A 20,376-nucleotide genomic window follows, 5' to 3' on the forward strand; every position below is an offset into this window, starting at 1 on the left:
TGTGACTGACATTGTACAGTTTGAAATTAAATGTAAATTAAAGGCTTACATTCTCAGATAGAGGCCATGTCCTCCCCAGACTTATCATGGGAACAATTTCTTAGCTCCTGGTTCTCTGGTACCTCCTGGTGGAAAACATTATTAGTCTCTGCCATCACCATCATATTCATTGGCATGTTCCTATGCTGTGGAATTTACTGTTGCATTAATCTTATCCCAGTACTCATAACTTCTTGTTTCTCTTATAGACCGCCCATCTCTCAAATGACCCTCCAGCCTATTCTCAACCAGACTTTTACTGTGGACCCCTCGATCAACCTGATTTCTAAAAGGGAACTCCAAACTGCTTGTCCCACGCTGCCCCCTTCCAGTTCAAAGCAGCCAGAGCAGTTGCGCACCCCTTCCTTACAACAGTAAGGAGTTCCTAAAACTTGATGGGGGAATGAAGCTAGAATTGGGGATAGGCCATTAGTGTAGAAATAGTGAATCAGGTCCTATTGAGAAAATGGAGGCCATGAAAGACATCTGCCTCTGGAAGTTGGAGACTGCCCTGGGAGAATGGAATGTCAAGGTCCTGCAGAGTCCATTGATAACCAAATTTACCTGCCATTGTCAGGTCAGGGACTCCAAGCAAGGAGCTGCTAATTAAAACCCCTGGGCCCTTACCTGGCTGAATCACTTTGACCCTCCCCCTGCCCCATCCGCTTCTCATTTTTACATCTCACCTGCAAAACCGGGCCTAATCCCATAGGCAAGAAGGAAAGAGATAAGGGGGGAAAGAATGGGAGAATAAAACCTATATAAAGGACAAGATTTGCTTATTCTAGATTCTGCTTTTGGGTCCCCTTCTTCCACCCAGGAGAAGTCTGCTTTTACTTTTTTTTAATAAGGCTTACTTTCTACTCTGTGCTTGCCTCAGCATGCTTCTCTGGCATTATACTTCAACCCCTGAGGAAGCAGGACTTGCCACTGGTAAATGGGGGTATCAAGAGGAAGAGAAAGGAATTTTTATAGTGTGACATTAAGCATGGGGGATTCACTCTCTATGGAGAGGGAAAGTTACTTAGCTATTTTGAAAACTATTATAAAACAAAAGGGACACTATGTTAAAAGAGTTCATCTTGCTCAATTCTTAGAGGCAATTCAGGAAGTTTTTTCCATGTTTTTTCTGAGGAAGAATAGTTTGATTTGCACACTAGGCAAAACTAGGCATGGAACTGTATTTGGGTTGTATTTTATCTAACATGCCTAGGAGCACAATTGAAGGAGTTTGGACTGTAATAGAGATTTTCTTGTGTTCAGAAGATCAAGGCATTGAATTATGAACTATGGGAGACATAAGAAAACCCACAAAAACCACGCAAGACACGGGAATTGACATAAGAGGGTTTATTAAGCAAACAGAGTGTCTACCTGCAGGGTAAGAGAGAAAATGAAAGGGAAAGAGAAAGGCCATGCTAGAGAGAGTGGAAAAGTGAGGAGAGAGAAAGAAAGTGAGTAGGAGAGAGAAAGTATGAGAAAAGATGGTGGGGAAGCTATCCGTAAGCACTTTAATTCTGCTGGGCTAACAGGGGACTAATAATGGAGAAGGATACTTGCAAGTTAACTGATGAACCAATAGCTAACTAGGATGTTCACAGACTGACAAGTAGTTGGGAGGAAGGGATATGGCTGCAGCAGAAAGGGTGGGGAGAGCAGCTTTTAGACTGACAGTCTAGGTTGTGATGCAGCGGAAAGGCAGGGGAGCAGCTTTGTATTACATCCCCCCATTTCTGTTTTTATAAGAAAATCTTTTTTTCTCCAGTTCTGCACCCCCCCACCCCGCCCATCTTCCTGCCTACGTGACTATGCCTGGTTTTGCAGGTGAGATGTAAAAAGTGCATTCTCCCAGGAAAGTGTTCAAATTCCAGACTTCCAGAGGCAGATGGTTTTCATGGACTTCATTTTCTTGATTTAACTGATCCCCGATTTCTACACTAACTTCCTGTACCCAATTCTGGCTTAACTCCTTTAAAAGGGAAAGGGGGCGATGACCATTCTGGCTTCTTCGAGCTGAAAGGGGGCAGTGTGGGGCAAGCAGTTTGGAGTTTCCTTTTTAGAAATTGGGTTAATCGAGGGGCCCATTGTAGAAGTCTGGTTGGGGAAGAGCAGGTTGTAAAGGCATCTGGGGGTGGGTGCTTCTATGAGAGAAGAACAAAAAGACATGAGTACTGAACTGAGATTAATACAATATAAATGTTGCAGAATCTGGAACATGCCAATGAATATCATAAAGATGACAGAAGTCAATAATTCCTCACCAGGGGGTGGAAGAACTGAGAAGTTATTCCCATAACAAGGCCTAGCAAAGGCTGGAGAGAACAAGGCCTTTATTTGGGAACTTTAACATTGTCTGGGGTATCAGGAATTTAAACACAACATTTAAATCTTAATGTCATTGATGTCCCCAGAAAATATAGTTAACCTATGTTTAGTAGAGATCTCTATACTTCTGTTACTTAGGGCTAGATAATCATACTAGCGAACATAGATTAAGCCTACTTGTGTAGCTTAGGAAGGTCTGCAGGCCTTAAACTGACTAAAAAATTTCTGACTCTGGCAGTTTCTCTTGATAGTTATCAGGCACATTTGCCTAAGAATCTCTCTTTTGTAGCTTTTAGTCTTTATTCTAGTGGGCTAACACACGTGTACATCTTAAGTTACATTTAACTATTATTTCTTTTAAATGCCCAAGAATGGTTATATTTTGGTTTTAACTGTTTTGCTAGGTGTCTAATATCAAGCTGGTCAAAGTGACCTGTTCCTGTCTGTTAAGGATTCAGGTGAGTTCCCACAGGGGTCACTCATAGAGAACTTGAGAGCCTTTAGTGCTGTCCATTAGGCAGGGTCTCCTTGATGAGGTGGCTTCCATTGAAAGCACCAGGGATGTCTCCCTTTTTCCTTGGCCCTCCTCTGCAGCAGGTGCACTGATTGGCTTTTCATCCTCTAGTGACCTCATGAATCTCCCTGATCGGGGGTCATGTGAACCAGAGTTTCAAAGTTCCTTAGAGAAGTCCTCTTGTTCCCTGGGTTCAGGCTGACTTTGAGGGTAAGATACTGGTTTTTCTTGGCCTCTGTATTTAATCTCAATCTCTAAATTTGATCTTAACCATTCAGCAAGCCAGTCTCACCAGTCATAAAGTAAGTGTGCTGGGCTTTAATTTCAATGTCTATGACTTTACAGTTATTTACCCCCTTTTATCTAATTGGGGTCTACAATATCTGTCCTATAGGTGATGGCTTACTATTTCAAGTTAATTTACGGTGTTCACTCTTGAAGCAGTACTTCTACAAAATATTGATCAGCAGCAATTAGAGTTTACAAGGAAAATACAAAATGGAATCACCAACAGTAAAACATTCAGTTTGTGCAATAGCTATCTTGAATTTTTGCTGAGTTATTCATTATATCCCCTGTTTGAGATCACAGTAGTCTTTACAACAAACATCAAACTTTTGAACACAACTTTAAATGAGTTAAAGTCTGGTTTACTTTGGAGTCATTCTAACATGCAGCAGAGCCTTATCTCAGGTAAGGTGGGGCTTTTCACAAATCTTAGGTAAAATGTTCTAATCCTGAAGCTAATTTTTCCTCTTTTTCTATGACCAGTATGACCAAATTCTCAAGTTCAGTGAGGGGCAAAGGCATATTAGAAAATAAAGGTTTATAAACACAGATTTAGAAGATTAAGCTGAGATCAGATGGAGCACTGTTCTCTGATGGAAATGCAGATCTAAAGAGTTATGTTGGCAATCTTTATATATGTCTTATTATTAGGTTAAAGACTATATAAGCATTATTCTTGGTTTTCTGGGAAGTTACAGAGACTAGGACATCTATGTAACTTTTTTCACAGCTGCAAAGTGCAATGTTAGGAGCTCTGTGTAGCTCTCAAGGAAGTCTGCTGTCCAAAGTTACTGTAAGATGGGCAGAAACCAGAAAATGGAGTTGATGAAACACTGGTTATGTAGCAAAAGAATTCCTTCCTGCCCAAGAGCTGTTTGCCTGAGATCAATGTCAGAGCTGAGAGGACTCCTATATAGAGCCTCCCCAGGGAGGGTACTGCCAGAGCAGTTGGGCATCTTGTGCCCCTGCACAGGAACACTCCCAGGCACCAGGCATGCCACAGTCATGAGGTCAGAGACCCCAATCTCAGTCACTGTTGTCCCACTTTTGCTACTATGCATTACACTCTTTCTTAAATGTCTTTTTAAGAAGTTTACATATATTGACTCCTAAGTCTATATGAACATTAGTTAACAAGTGTATGAACAGTATTTGCCATCTCTTTCCTGTTGAAGAAAAGTCCTAGAAAAATTGATGTTAGACATTTTATAAACACCAACATTTAATGAGTTTGGCCACCTAGACACTTGTGAGTTAATTTTAAAGCTATTTTGCTTCTATTAGTTTACCCAATTTAAATTGAACCTTTTTAAATCATGTGAATTAAAAGTATTTGGATCCATTTTTAAAATTTTAATTTTATGTGCACTTATATTTAACACAAAAGCAAAGATCTTGTAATGTTTATCTCCATTGCAATGTAACAGATGTTCAAAAATAACTCTAGAGTTGATTAAAAAGAACTGATCAAAAGATCATTAACCTGGGTATGTAGGATCAAAATTGTGAGCTCAAAAATATAGAATTTAAGGAAAACCAGAGTGCTAGAAAAAAAATTATAATGGCCATTAATTATAGCATGAGAGAGTGAGAAGGGCAAAGAGAAATAAAAGGGAGAGATAAAGTATTCCGTGTTGCAACCAGGAGAAATTTAAAATGGAAACTTTTTTGTTTTCCTTGGGTTTGAGACTGGTCTCCCACTGAGCATTCTGGCTTCCTCCAATTACATTTCAATGTAAGCCTTGCCTGAGACCTGAAAGGAGCTAACAGGTTCTAGCAGAAACTTGAGCCTAGGGCATTTTAATCCTTTTTACTGGTTAGTAATCAATTCAGATTTGGGTGCAGAAAATTGTGAAACATTATCTCCCATTACTTGTAGGGAATGGGGCTGCTATATCATACTCCTTACTGGGACATGCCACTGATGATTGGGATGGTTACTCCCTCCACACCTGCATATGTAGGACCTTGTGGCAGGAGGACTAGGTGGGCTAGGCAGGGGAATGGAAGCAGAAACAGAACTGAGTCCAAGTCAGAAGAGGAGGAGGGATTAAGAGGGGGAGAAGAAGCCAAATGTAAGTGTTCAAGTTTGCAAGAAAAGCCAAGAAGCAAGAAAGAAGAGACTTGAAGATTAGGAATCCCTTTCCATCTGCCTGCTTGCTCACAGAAGCTGTGTGCCATTACGTGGCCATTTTGGATTGATTATCTAAAGGGTACACAAATGAATTTTGATGACTTTAAGCTGGGGGTCAGGTGAAGGGTCCTAAAGTTGTCTATTAGATATCCCAGGGTTGAATCTGCTGGACTGGAGGACCCAGATTCCATGGTGGAGACTGATACAGACAAGTCTGTGGCCAGGGCGTCCCAAGGCCAGTGTAGTCGACTGGAGACCAGAAGGTAGCACATTAATGGTGTCATTACACAAGCATCAATGTGGGCCAGGAAAAAGCTGAGAAGGGTCGAGGAACTGACATCAGGGTTTTTGAGTATGAATGTGAGTGCAAGCATGAGCTTCATCCTGAGAGAGGGTCTCCACCATAAAATCAGGAACCTGCCTGGAAGATAAGAACTAAGGGGGCCAGCTGTGACTATCATGGTTGGGGGTCATGGCTGGGGTTCTCCCACCCCTCAGCTTCCTTGAGGGTCCCGGATAAATTGGCCTAAGAGAACCAGCCTAGAGGACTCACCAATCTGAAGTCTGGCGATGGTTGCAGAGCAGAGCAGAGCACAGCGTCTGGGCAGAATGGAAGGTGAGGCTGTGTCCAGGGGGCACTGGGGCATCAGATAGGGTTCCATTTACTTAAGAGACAGTGGAAGAGTCCAATCTGAGTCATGGCACCAATGTAAGAAAACCCACAAAAACCATGCCAGACACGGGAATTGACATAAGAGGGTTTATTAAGCAAACAGAGTGTCTACCTGCAGGGTAAAAAAGAAAAAGGGAGGGAAAGAGAAAGGCCATGCTAGAGAGAGTGGAAAAGGGAGGAGGAGAGAAAAAGAAAGTGAGTAGGAGAGAGAAAGCATTAGAAAAGATGGCGGGGAAGTTATCCTTAAGCAGTTTAATTCCACTGGGCTAACAGAGGACTAATAATGGAGAAGGATACTTGCAAGTTAACTGATGAACCAATAGCTAACTAGGATGCTCACAGACTGACAAGTAGTTGGCAGGTGGGGATATGGCTGCAGTGGAAAGGGCGGAAGAGCAGCTTTCAGTCTGACAAGCTAGGTTGTGATGTGGCAGAAAGGCAGGGGAGAAGCTTTGTACTACAGGAGATTTTATCATAGGACTTAGAATTGCTGTTAAGAACTTTAGATTTAATAGTCAGGAATACCCATCTTCCAGGACTTCTTTGTGTACTGGGAACATGTTAAGTAAAAAGGAGATGAAAAAATTTAGAGGCAAAGTCAAAGCACATTACATTTAACAAGGAGATTCAGGAAGATGTGGGAAGGGTCATTCTGCAGGAGACTGGAGAGAATTCAAAGTCAGAGGAAGATGAGTTAGCACTGGACCTCTGTAATTTGTATTTGAATGGTCCTGCTCCAGGGATTGACCTTGCCCCTAGAGGAGGATTACAGACCACAGAGGTAAGAATTCCTGTTGCTGCTAATAGGGCAGGGGAGAAATTAGCAAAATCAGGTTATACCCCATTTTTTAACAAACTTGAAGGGTTATGGAAAATAATATAAGACAGCTCCCCAAGAAAAATGGAGGTGATACTGCCATTTTCCTGTGACAAATTCTGCTTCCTCAGGTGTTAAAGTATAACATCAGAGAAGCATGCCAAGGCAAGCATGTTAAGCAGCCTCTATTTAAACACCTTTAAATAGGGGCCATGACTGATGTTCTAGAATCCCAAGAAGTGAGCATGTCATACATCTTTTATAGGTTAAGGTCTCTTTTGTTCTCCAGTTCTCTCCTTCCTTATTTCTCCTTCCTACCTACATGACTAGGTGCATGAATTGTCAGTGACAAAGTAAAAAAGGTGAGAAGCAAATGGCAGGGGGAAGGGCCAAATGGAGATTAAGGTAAGGGCCCAGGGAGTATTAATTAGCAACTCCCTGCTTGCAGCTTTTTGTGAGGGGTAGTTAGGTAGAAAACCTTGGTGATCAAAAGGACTCTGCAGACACTAACATTCCAATCTCCCAGGGGTGGTCTCCAACTTCCAGATGCAGATGAGTTTCATGGCCTCCATTTCTTCAATTTGGCCAGATCCCTTATTTCTACACTAACTGCCTGTCCCCAATTCTGGCTTCAGAGGGACAGTGTGGCCCAGGAGGTGGAGTAGAAAATTGGCCAAACATTAAACCTCTCCCAGAGCATTCTTTCAATAACAATGGGCCCTGGGGGAAAGGGGTGAATACTGAATACTGGGTCCTAAAACTTGACCTTCCCCCATGACAAATTACTCCTAAATGACAATGGGGCAAGCTTTGAGTACTCATTCCTTAGGGCCTGGTTTTAACCTTTTTAACTAACCCCAGAAGGTCAAAACTGCATGTTCACAGCTTCCACTGATTACTTTATTGTACCTTATAAAACCAAAATCCCCTCTCTGAGGGTCATTTTCCTGTGGGAAAATGGGTCCCAATGGAACCCAAGTCTGAGGAGGAATAAAGTCTTCTCTGAATCTGTTGAGGTCTGTTTCCCATCCTTTTGCACTTACAAAACTGATCCTCAAAACCCAGAGGGAAAAAGAAGAACTCATGGGCCTCTCTATTCCTTTTGCAACATTAAAATTGTTAAAATTGTTAGGGTCCCGTTCCGATTGATCCCCAGAGAGTCAAAAGTGCACACACAGTAATGAAAGTCACACAAGGAGGTTTTATTTAAAGCAAGCTTGAGCCTGGACTGCAACCAGTCCCTCAGACCATTAGGATGACTGAGTGGGGAGCACCCTCGATGGGCGAGAAGGCACTCTGTTTAAGAGCTTTTTCAGCATTCACACACAAGGACCTGTACATTATTGGTTAACATTTGGACAGCTAAACATTTGTCCTCTTTTGGTTTGGTCCCTCCACTTTATTTGAATCTTATTGGGTCCTGCCAAAACTGAACAGTGCTGGAGGGAGAAGGGAGGAGAGAAGGGGTGAACTATGCAGGAGAGGGTTCGGGGCTAGGCCCCCCTATCCTTGATAGATGAGGTCTCTGGGCAGCCACACATTCCTCAGATAGATATCTCTGAACAGCCTTGATAACCCCAGGGGCCCAGCATGTCCTGTTTGCCCTGTATTGGTTCTCAAGGGCACCACTGATACCGCTGTTTACCGGTGACGAGTCCTGCTTCCTCAGGTGTTGAAGTATAACGCCGGAGAAGCACGCCGAGGCAAATGTAGAGTGGAAAATGCAGCTTTATTAAAGAAAAGGAAAAGCAGACTTCTCCCGGGTGGAAGAAGGGGACCCAAAGGCGGAATCCGTGGGATGAGCAAATCTCGTTCTTTTTATGGGTTTCATTCTCCCATTCTTTCCCCTTATCTCTTCCCTTCCTGCCTGCGGGATTAGACCTGGTTTTGAAATGTAAAAAGCGAAAAGCGGATGGGGCAGAGGGAGGGTCAAGGTGTCTCAGACAGGTAAGGGCCCAGGGGGCATTGATTAGCACCTTCTTGCCTGCAGTCTCTGGCAAGGGCAGGTAAATCTGGTTATCAATGGGTTCTGCATGTCCTTGACATTCCATTCTCCCATTGCAGTCTCCAACTTCCAGAGGCAGAAGGCTTGATGGCCTCTATTTTCTCGATCTGACCCGATTTCCTATTTCTACACTAACTGCCTGTCCCCAATTCTGGCTTCATTCCCCCCTCTAATCTTAGGAACTCCATGCTGCTGGGGAAGGGGGTCGATGACCGCTCTGACTTCTTCGAGCTGAAAGTGAACGGCGAGGGGCAAGCAGCTTGGAGTTCCTTTTTAGAAATCGGGTCGATCAAGGGGTCCACGGTAAAAGTCTGGTTGAAGAGTAATAGGCTGGAGGGTCATTTGAGAGATGGGCGGTCTATAAGAGAAACAAGAAGTTATGAGTACCGGGATAAGATTAATGCAACAGTAAATGCCACAGCATAGGAACACACCAATGAGTATGATGATGATTATAGAGACTAATAATGTTTTCCACCAGGAGGTACCAGAGAACCAGGAACTAAGAATTTGTTCCCATGATGAGTCTGGAGAGGACATGGCCTCTATCTGAGAATGTAAATCTTTAAGGATGTTAGTTACATTGTTAGAGTTGTCAGGGATGTAAACACAGCATTCAGTTCTAACAATAGCACAAGTACCGCCTTGGGCTGCAGTGAGGATGTCTAAAGCCATCCGGTTTTGTAAGACAGCTTTCCTCATGAGTGTCACTTCTGTATTAAGGAGAGAAATGCTTTCTCCAACATCATGGAGGGCGGTTTGGGTATAGTTGTTTAGGGTCTCCACATGCCACATTACACTTTCTAAACCAATTTGTGGGATAAACATTGAAGCTAAATGATCATACCAACGAAAAACAGATCGTCCCCTTCTATGTTTGAGATTGGGGAGATTTGCTGGCTGTTCTATACTTGGGGTCCATCTCCCTTGCATCCAGGGGTACCCAATAGTACATCTTCCTATCCAGCCTGGGGGAAGCCAGGGTCATAAGTTAGTTCCACATATCCATTGTGTCCCATTGGGTGCTGGCCAGCTAATTTCAGGCCTAGAGAGCCAATTAGTTCCAAACCAATCATTGGCTTGTAAAATTACAATTTGTTGGCATTGTGACTCTGGGGTCCATCCTAATTCTTGAGTACTATTAGGCCATATATCATAAGTATGGTTATGTTGTTCCCAACAGATTGGGGCCTTTTGGTTTAGATGCCCAATGGTGGGTGTAAGCCATAAATTTCCATCCCAAACCTGATAATAACCGTCTTTGTATCTGTGACATATTGGTGGCGGTGGTGGAGAGTTAGAAGTGAATGGGCCCGCATGTGACTTAACAGTCGTAGAAATTTGAACATTGGTCTGCTCTAAAGTGAAAGCCTTTTTATGACCTGGTAGTGATAGAGTTTCATTGATAGGCCATAAGCTAACATTGGCACGAGTAGCAGTTTGTAAGGAGGGTTTTTCCTTCTTCTGTTCTAATATTAAGGACTGTAAATTTGTCCAGTCATTTCCCTGTAAAGGAGATACCCACCAAGGTAGTCCAGAGGTGCTGGAAAGGGGTAATAGTCCACATATCCAGCAATTATCTTTTTGTAATTTAGTGGCATATTGCTGGGCCCAATTTAGGAAAGAATTAGTTTCAGTGGATCTGCCTACAATAATAAAGAAAGAGAGGAGGAAAAGTTTACATATCACCATTGTCTCTGCGGAAGAGATATTTTAGGTCCTCTATCGGAGTGCAGGAGTATCGCTCCTCAGTTCCTTGGGAGGAAGTTTCTTTGGGAGTCGACTCAGGATGACAGGCTTTAACTCGAGAGTGGTGAATCCAGTTCTCTTGTCCCAGCACTTTTACTGCAGAGGGGGTAGATAAGATTACAGGAAAAGGTCCTTTCCAAATAGGGTCTAAATTTGGAGAACTTGAAGGTACGGTTTTTATCATGACTAGATCTCCAGGCTCATACAGAGGTGGAGAAGTGATTGGCTCAGATGCAGGGTATTTACAGATCTCAGTTTGAAATTTGGCCCACTTTGTGATATGAGCCACTAAATCTGCAGTTTCCTGATCTTTAAGGATATCATTTCTTAGGAATGGTCTTCCATATAGGAGCTCAAATGGGCTGAGCCCTAATGTTTTGGGGGTATTCCTGATTCTGAGTAGGGCTAGAGGAAGCATTTTAGGCCATGGGTAGTGAGTTTCTTGAGTGAGTTTTCTTAGGTGCCTTTTTAGGATGTCATTAGTTTTTTCTACCTTTCCTGAGGACTGGGGCCTCCGTGCACAGTGGAGATGGTACTTTATGCCTAAGGCTTTGGATATTCCCTGAGTGACAGCAGCCTTGAAAGCAGCTCCATTGTCACTTTGGAGGCTGCGGGGCAGACCAAATCGAGGAATTATTTCCTGTAATAAGGCTTTGACTACTTCTCCTGCCTGTTCAGTTCTGGAGGGATAGGCCTCAGTCCACCCTGTAAATGTATCTACCATAACCAATAAATATTGAAATCCATTACTTTTTGGCATGTGAGTAAAATCAAGTTGCCAGTCTTCTCCAGGGAATTGTCCTGTTCTTTGTAGCCTTGGGGGCTTTTTGGTAGAGTTAAGGGGGTTATTCCTTTGGCATGTTTCACAGGCTTTGACTATTTGTTGGATTGTTTTTGAAATATGCTTCCCTTCAAATATCTCTTGAGTTAATTTGAGAGTGTTTTCTTCTCCCAGATGGAAGGATTGATGTAGGGTGTGTAAAATCTTCCACTGGGAGTTAGCAGGTAAGTAGAGTTTGTTATCTTCCATTTGAATCCACCCAGAGGGCAAGAGGTTACCTCCTCTAGATAAAGCCTGCTGTGTTTCCTCCTGGGTGTATTGGGGCCTTATCTCTGGGGGAGGGCCTGTCCATATCAAAGGGGCTAAAGTCGCTATTTGTTGCAAAGTTCCCTTAGTAGCCTCTTTGGCTTGCTGATCTGCTCGTCTATTGCCTTCTGCTATTTCATCTATTCCTTTTTGATGTCCAGGGCAGTGGATTACTGCTACCTCTTTGGGTAAATGGACAGCTTCTAATAGTTTTAAGATCTGTTTATAGTTTTTTATAGCTGTTCCTTCAGTTGTTTGAAATCCTCTTTCTTTCCAAATTGCTGCATGTGCATGCAGGATTAGGTAGGCATATTTAGAGTCAGTATAAATATTAATTCTCTGTTGTTTCCCTAGTTCCAGGGCTCTTGTTAGGGCTATTAATTCTGCAAGTTGTGCGCTTGTGCCTGGGGGCAAAGATTGCACTTCTAAAGTGTCATGTAAAGTCACCACAGCATATCCAGCTTTGCGTTCTCCTTGTTCCACAAAGGAACTTCCATCAGTGAACATGGTGAGGTCTGGATTAGACAGGGGAAGGTTTTGAAGGTCTTCTCGGGCTGAGTAATTTATGGCTAGGACCTGTTGGCAGTCATGTTCAGGACTTTCCTCTAATGTTTCTGGTAGGAAAGTAGCTGGATTTAAAGTCGAACAAGTCCTTATTTGAGTTATGGGTCCTTCCAGAAGTAAAGCCTGATATTTTAGAAGGCGACTATCTGAAAGCCATAGTCCTCCTTTTGAGTTTAAAATTCCTGAGAGATCATGGGAAGTGTAGACAATAAGGTCTCTTCCCAGGGTGATTTTGATTGCCTCAGGGACTAGTAGAGCTACAGCTGCAATTACTCGTAAACAGTGGGGCCATCCCCGAGATACCATATCAAGTTCCTTGCTGAGATAGGCTACTGGTTGTTGAATAGGCCCATTCTTTTGGGTTACCACTCCTAGGGCTATTCCTCCTCTTTCAGTGACAAACAGGTTAAATTTCTCTTCAGTAGGTAAACTAAGAGCAGGGGCTTGGAGTAAGGCCCTTTTTAATGTCTCAAAGGCTTTAATATGTTCTGGTTCCCATATTAGGTTGGTTGTTCCTTGTTGCAAAGTTTCTTTTATAAGACTGTAAAGAGGCTTAGCTAATTCTCCATACCCAGGAATCCAAAGTCTGCAGTATCCAGTTATTCCTAGGAAGCCTCTGAGTTGCCTTAGGGTCTGAGGCAGAGGATATTGTCCTATGGGAGCTATTCTTTCCTGTCCTAATTTGCGGACTCCTTGGGATAGTTGTAATCCTAAATATTGGACCTGTTGCTGACATAATTGAGCTTTCTTTTTTGAGACTTTATAACCCTGATTGGCTAAGAAGTTTAAGAGTTCTGTAGTAGCTTTTTGACATTCCTCCTGGGTGGAGGCGCATAACAGGATGTCATCCACATATTGGAGAACAATTGCAGTTGTCTTATCTTTGAATTCTGCTAAGTCCTTAGCTAGAGTTTGTCCAAATAGGTGGGGGCTATCTCTGAATCCTTGGGGGAGTACTGACCAGGTTAGTTGAGATCCACTATCTGGTTCCTCAAAGGCAAACAGATACTGAGACTGAGAATCCAGAGGTATGCAAAAGAAGGCATCTTTTAAATCTAACACAGTAAACCAAGCGGCAGTTGCTGGAATCTCAGATAGCAGAGTATATGGATTAGGAACTACTGGGTGGAGGGGAACAACTGCTTCATTAATTATTCTGAGGTCTTGGACTAAACGCCATTCCCCATTTGATTTTTGAACTCCCAAAATTGGTGTATTGCATGGGCTGTTACAAGGTACTAAAAGTTTCTGCTGTTTGAGGTTCTGGATGATTTTTAATAAGCCCTTTTTTGCTTCTGGGCGTAGCGGGTATTGTCTCTGATGTGGAAAGACAGAGGGATCCTTTAAGACTATTTTAACTGGGATTGCTCTTTTTGCCCGTCCAATCTTGCCTTCAGTGGCCCATACCTCAGGGTTTATATCACATTCTAGTAGAGGTAAACATAATGATCCTTGTGGTCCTAAATTAATTGTAATGGAAGTCTGAAGTTTTGAAAGTAAATCCCTTTCCAATAGAGGGGTAGGGCATTCTGGCACTATCAGGAATGCATGAGAAAACATCATCCCATCCCACTTACAACTCAGTGGGGGAGTAAACTTTCTGGTAATAGGCCGTCCAGACACCCCTTGCACCGTTATAGTATTAGAGGAGAGAGGTCCAGGATAAGAGGTGAGCACTGAAAAACTAGCGCCAGTATCTAAGAGGAAGTTGACCTCTTGGCTCCCTACGGAGAAGCATACCCGGGGCTCATGCGTAGTGATTGGAGTTACGGGAGCCATTAGAATTGGCCCCGGGCCCCGTTAGGCCTGTGTGGAAGAGTCTGGCCTCAAGGACCTACGCCCCTGAGGACAGTCACTTTTCCAATGGTTGCCTTGACACTTGGGGCAGGGCTTTGGTGGTGGCCGTTTGGCTTGGGGACATTCCTGTCTGAAATGTCCCTCCTTTTCACAACAGAAACAAATCCCTTTTGTGGCCTGAGGTACATTCCGTTTTCTTTCTTCATCACCCGGGAAGCTAACTCCTCTTAGGGCTAAGACCAGCGCTTCAGTTTTTCTTCTGTCTCTACACTCTTTTTCCTTCTTTTCCTCTACATCTCGATTATAAAAAACGGAAGTTGCAAGTCGGAGGATATCATCTAAGGATTGATCAGGGCCATATGCCAATTTTTGTAATTTCCTCCGAATGTCTGGGGCCGACTGAATGATAAATTTGTCCTTTAAAAGTAAATGGCCCTCTGTGGATTCAGGATCCACGGTGGTGTGTTTTCTCATTGCCTCCCTGAGTTTCTCCATGAAAATAGCCGGGCTTTCTTCGGGACCTTGTGTAATTTCAGAAACCTTAGAATGGTTAATAGGCTTCTGTTTGATTCTCCTAAGGGCCTCAAGGACTAACATCTGGAAGTGTCTGATTTTCCAAGCATCCTGTTCATCGTTTGGGTCCCAGTCGGGGTCATTTCTTGGAACTGCCTGTGCTCCCGATGGATAGTTGGGTTTAGATCTAGTTTGGGCTCCTGGGGCATGAGCAAGGTGTAGGTCATCCCCAAATTGTTCAGCTGCTTTCAGGGTGGCTTCCTTCTCATTGGAGGTTAAAGTCTGGTTAAGTAACAGGATAATATCTTTCCAGGTGAGGTCAAACACCTGGCATAGGTTTTGAAACACCTCAATATATTTATCTGGATCTTCTGAAAATTTCCCTAGGTCTGTTTTTATCTGTCTTAGGTCTTGGAGGGAGAAGGGGTTGTATACTTTAATTGGTCCAAATTCTCCTCCCGGCATCTCCTGGAGAGGTAGTACATTTGATCTGTCCATTGGGGCAGATGGAGAAGGACCAGGGTATGGAGGACAGGAGGCCTGCTGATGGACTTTAGCAGAAAATTCCTTTCCCTCAATAGGTGACTCTTTAAGGCTTTCTTCCTTTAGAGTAGTGGTTCTGGCTGAATCTATTTTACATTGTTGGCATAATTTGGGGTCTTCCCTTAGAATAAAGAAGATCTGAACATAAGGTACCTCACACCATTTTCCTTCCCTTTTGCAAAATCTATCAAGCTGTAAAATGGTATTAAAATTTGTACTTCCCTCTGGCGGCCAAGATTCTCCATCAGAGAGTTTGTATTGAGGCCAGGCCTGGCGGCAGAAGAAAATGAGGCGCTTTTTCTTGAGTGTCTGTGGGTCAAATTTGTCCCAGTTTTTCAGTATGCAGGCTAGTGGTGAACCTGGCAATACTGTTGAGAGTGAAGCTCCCATCTAAGTGGAAGAAAAGAAAAATAGACCTCAGGCGCCTGCGCCGGAGACTATGTGCAGGGACGTCTCCCTAAGTTTGAGCTTCAATCCGGTCCAGAAAACCCGTCTCTCACTACCTGGCTTTGCCAAAGTATTTCTGGCCTCCTTTGGCAAAGTGCTGGAGCTCTAGTTTGCCCTGTGCTAGAGACCCTTGGAGGATTCAGACTTAAGGGCATTACTGCTTTCCTCCCTGCCACTATAAATTCCTACAACAAAAGAAGAATTGTACATCTTCTTGCCTATTTTGTAGACTAAAGGGATCTCCAAAGGGTGAGGGGGACACCTATTGATTGTTAGACATATAATACCCTGTTCTCTGAGGGATTCAAGGGAGGGGTTGAATTAAAGTATACATCCTCCTTGCAGCTTAGAACACACTGAGCACCTTTAAGCACAGGAAAACTTTAAACAAACTAACAAAGGCTAAATATGCAAACAAAGATAACCTGAGTACTTTCCTATTGATTTTCCTATGATCCTACTATCTGAATGTTTAATGTCTGATCGGCGAGCGAAGGGAAAACATCCAGGAGGGAATGGATGTGTGCGGTGTGCTGTGCGGCCCATACGGAGGCAAATGTAATTGGCGCTTTCCCTTGGTGCCATTTGTCTACTGATCACCTTGGATACCCCTTAGGGCGGTCGGGAGGGGGAGTCCACAGAAGGAACCTTTGGGATCCACCCGAGAGTAGCCCGGGCCGAGAACCCCGCAGTTGCTCCAACCTTTCCTCCGCCTCCACGCATCCTGGGCAGATCAGGACTAGGGACACTGTGTACTCACGGCAATTGCGCTCCGGGCCTGGACAGAAAAGTAGGAAACGGCTTCAGCAAAGCCCCAACATGCCTGCAGAGCAGGGGATTGGAAACTTGCCTGAGCCGAGAAACCTCTCACCCGAGTCTTAAGAATGGCGGCTGCACTAGTTGCATTTAAGTAGCCGACGGGTGCCCATTTTGCCCTCCAGAAAGAAAGAGACAGAAAGATGCACCTCGGACAGATTGGGAGCGTGAAGAGAAAAGCTCACTTACCTCGGCGTAGATCTCGGTGGGACCTCCAAATCTGATACCGCTGTTTACCGGTGACGAGTCCTGCTTCCTCAGGTGTTGAAGTATAACGCCGGAGAAGCACGCCGAGGCAAATGTAGAGTGGAAAATGCAGCTTTATTAAAGAAAAGGAAAAGCAGACTTCTCCCGGGTGGAAGAAGGGGACCCAAAGGCGGAATCCGTGGGATGAGCAAATCTCGTTCTTTTTATGGGTTTCATTCTCCCATTCTTTCCCCTTATCTCTTCCCTTCCTGCCTGCGGGATTAGGCCTGGTTTTGAAATGTAAAAAGCGAAAAGCGGATGGGGCAGAGGGAGGGTCAAGGTGTCTCAGACAGGCAAGGGCCCAGGGGGCATTGATTAGCACCTTCTTGCCTGCAGTCTCTGGCAAGGGCAGGTAAATCTGGTTATCAATGGGTTCTGCATGTCCTTGACATTCCATTCTCCCATTGCAGTCTCCAACTTCCAGAGGCAGAAGGCTTGATGGCCTCTATTTTCTCGATCTGACCCGATTTCCTATTTCTACACTAACTGCCTGTCCCCAATTCTGGCTTCACCACTGAGGCTGCAGCACCATGGTGATTAAGATAGTTCCTTAGTGTTTGAGCGCCCTTTTCCTGTGGGGTGGTTTACAAGCCAGTTCACGAAACAGTTTGTTTATACAAGATGGCTGCACAGATGTCACCCCATTCTCAACAAAATCTTCATGCACGCCATTCAAACTAAGTCTTTTAGAATCAATAAGTAATGAGGCTCTGCTACCTAGTGATTGATTTATGCTAGCTAATGTGTGCCTTTTTGGAGGCAAATATTTGACATGGAAATTCAATTGGATAGGGCAGTTTTCTAAAGAGTCAGAAACTAACAGACTGCATGTAGTTCAGATTACTTTAGATGTGCTAGCTGGGACAAGAAAATCTGCTGATCTGGGGCAAAAATTAAATTATGATTTTCAAACTTATGCTTAAATAAGTGCATGTACAAAAAGAGCATAAAGAGAATTACCTGCCAAGGGAGAGAAAACCCTAGACCCAGGCCAGATTTTACAGGGGCCACAGAAAATTTTCTCAGACTTTGTGGCACATCTATATCAAGCCACAAGCCATACTATTGTGCCCAAAGGCTCGAGACCCCGCAAGGACCACCAGAGACCACGATCAATGCAAGCAACAAAGAGTCATTTATTAGCAAGCTCGAGCCTGGTCCTTTGCGTCCTTAACCGGTGACGCTAAGAGGCCCCGAGCCCTCGTTAGCAGGGTTTTTATAATGAAAGGCAAGCAGTTTTACAGTGTTCTTTTAATTGGTTAACATTTGAACAGCTAAACATTAGTCCTCCTCTGGTTGCGTCCTGCCAACCTATTTGATTCTCATTGGGTCCCGCCAGAACTGAACGGTCCTAGTGGAAGAAGGGAGGAGTGAAGGGGTGAACTATGCAGGAGATGAGTCGGGGCTAAGCCCCGCTCCCGTCCTTGACAGATAAGGTCTCCAGGCAACTGCACATTCCTCGGACAAATATCTCTTAACAACTTTGGTAAGCACAGGGGCCCAGCAGTCCTGTTTGTCCTGTATTGCCTGCATCTGGGTGATTGAGACAGTTAGTAGCACAGATATCACCCTGCTCTCAATAGTACAATTGATGGTCTAAGTGCCTCTGAGATTTTAGTTAGACAACTGGCTTTTCAAAATGCTAATACAGCTTGCCAAGAAGTAATTCATTCAAATGGTAAAAAGGGGAAAATATTAGATTATATCTGTCTCTGTTCTGATATCACCAATATGCTCATAAGATGCAGCAGTGGGTGCCACTTTAAAACAAGTCATACAACTTCCTTTAAAGGTGGACAATCCTAAGAGGTAATACCTTAATTGTAGCAAGAAGAGGTATATGGCTAGAGATTGTAGACTGCCACAAAGACAAAAAGATGTTCCAGGAAGTTGCTTACAGTACACAATGGCATTGGGTTAAGGAATGCCATGCCCAGATTGCATAACCCAGCAACCCCAGGGCCAGCGCCAGCCTCACTGAGTAACAAGGGTGTCACCTTCTGCTCCAAACAGTCATCTCTCTAGCTCCAATGTCACTCAATCTAGCTCAGCCTCCTCATGATGAGACTCAGTCTCAAAATGCCTCTGGGATGTCTTCCACTGCAGAATGAGGAGACTGGACCTCAGTCCCACCTCACAATTTGTACTGACTCCATAAATGCATCCACAAATTATTACTATGGGGATTTATGGACCTTTACCACCAGATACCATAGTTGTAATACTGGATGGAAATAATTTAACTTCAAAAGGAGTTCAAGTGTTACCAGGTATTCTTGATGTGAATTTTAATGGAGAAGTTAAGGTTATTGCTCAAAAAATTCTATTATTCAGTTTTCCCCAGGGAATACTGAAGGGTTATGGAAAACAATATTCCTGCAAGATAGCCTCTAAAGAAAAATGGAGAGAGGAGTAGCTTGGGAGGAGGGAGGGGAAACTTTCCAAGGATTAACCTCTGAGCAGATCCTTTTCAAATAACAATGGGCTCTCAGAGAAAGGGGTGGATACTGAATGCTGGGCCCTAAACCTTTACCTTCCCCCATGACAAACTAGTACTGAAAGATAGAGGCTTCCCCAAACTTTCCCCAGCCTCCTGAAAGTGGTAAAGAATTTTCCGTCTCTCATCTTAACTGTGAAGGCCAGGGAGCTGACCCAAGAGCAAACCTTGCTAACGACAACCCTCCTCTCGGAGGTCAGGGTGACTCAGAACTTAAGATAACATGCTTTACAATCGTGTATGTTAACCAATTAGGAAAAACACTGTATAACTGCTTGCCTTTCATTATATAAACCCTGCTAACGAGGGCTCGGGGCCTCTTAGCGTCACCGGTTAAGGACGCAGAGGACCAGGCTCGAGCTTGCTAATAAATGACTCTTTGTTGCTTGCATTGATTGTGGTCTCTGGTGGTCTTTGCGGGGTCTTGAGCCTTTGGGCACAACATATAGGGGCTTGTCCGGGATGCCCCAAGCCCACCTAGACACCTGATCATAGAGTCATAAGTGACACCTTCGGCCGGTGAGTAAGGCATTGCCGTGTGTTTTCTGGTCTGGATTACCTGCAGGTTCTGGTTCTGGGCTGGCATAGTCTTGGTGGACGTGCTATAGGATCCCAGCAGGGTCTCTGGAGATGTCCCCTCAACCTGTCGGGTGACTCTGTCACATCTGGACAGCTTCTGTGCTGCATTTTGGTGACTCTGTCGCATCTGGGTGACTCTGTCACATCTGGGAAGCTTCTGTGCTGCATCTGGGTGACTCTGTCACATCTGGTAACTCTTTGTTCCATCTGGGCATTGTGTTGCATCTGGTAAACTCTTTGACACAATCGGAAATTATTTGTATTTGTTGACAAAGTACCAGCTAGCCAATTTCTGATTTAGCACGCTATATGTCTGTCTGTGTATTGTACTGTATGGTCATTACTCTTGTCTCATATTAAATTCTTCATTGTGTTAATCCAATCTTAGGCTTAGGGATACTCATTGCAGGGTACTTTACAGTCCTTCTCCTTGTTCCTGAGATATTTGTTTACTCCAGTTCCCCTAGGCAAAGAGCTCAGCAGCTCCATTCCTCAAAAGTAGTAAGAAATAATGTTTTGTGATTTTCTGCATTCAAACCTAACCTGATTTCTCAACCAGGAAGAAAAAGGGTTAAAAAGTCCTAGGTTATCCCCCCTCCCCTCTGCCTGGCCTTGCTGAAGCCTGCATTGGAATGTAAACTGCAGCAGTCTCAGCGGGAAAGGGGGGTGACCTGAAGAAAAGAAAAAAAAAAAAAGTGTCCGTTTTAAACTCCTGGGCTGCTACACAGAACTAACTCATTTTC

The sequence above is a fragment of the Sciurus carolinensis genome, chromosome 10 (assembly GCF_902686445.1).
Source record: "Sciurus carolinensis chromosome 10, mSciCar1.2, whole genome shotgun sequence".
Lineage (NCBI taxonomy): Eukaryota > Metazoa > Chordata > Mammalia > Rodentia > Sciuridae > Sciurus > Sciurus carolinensis.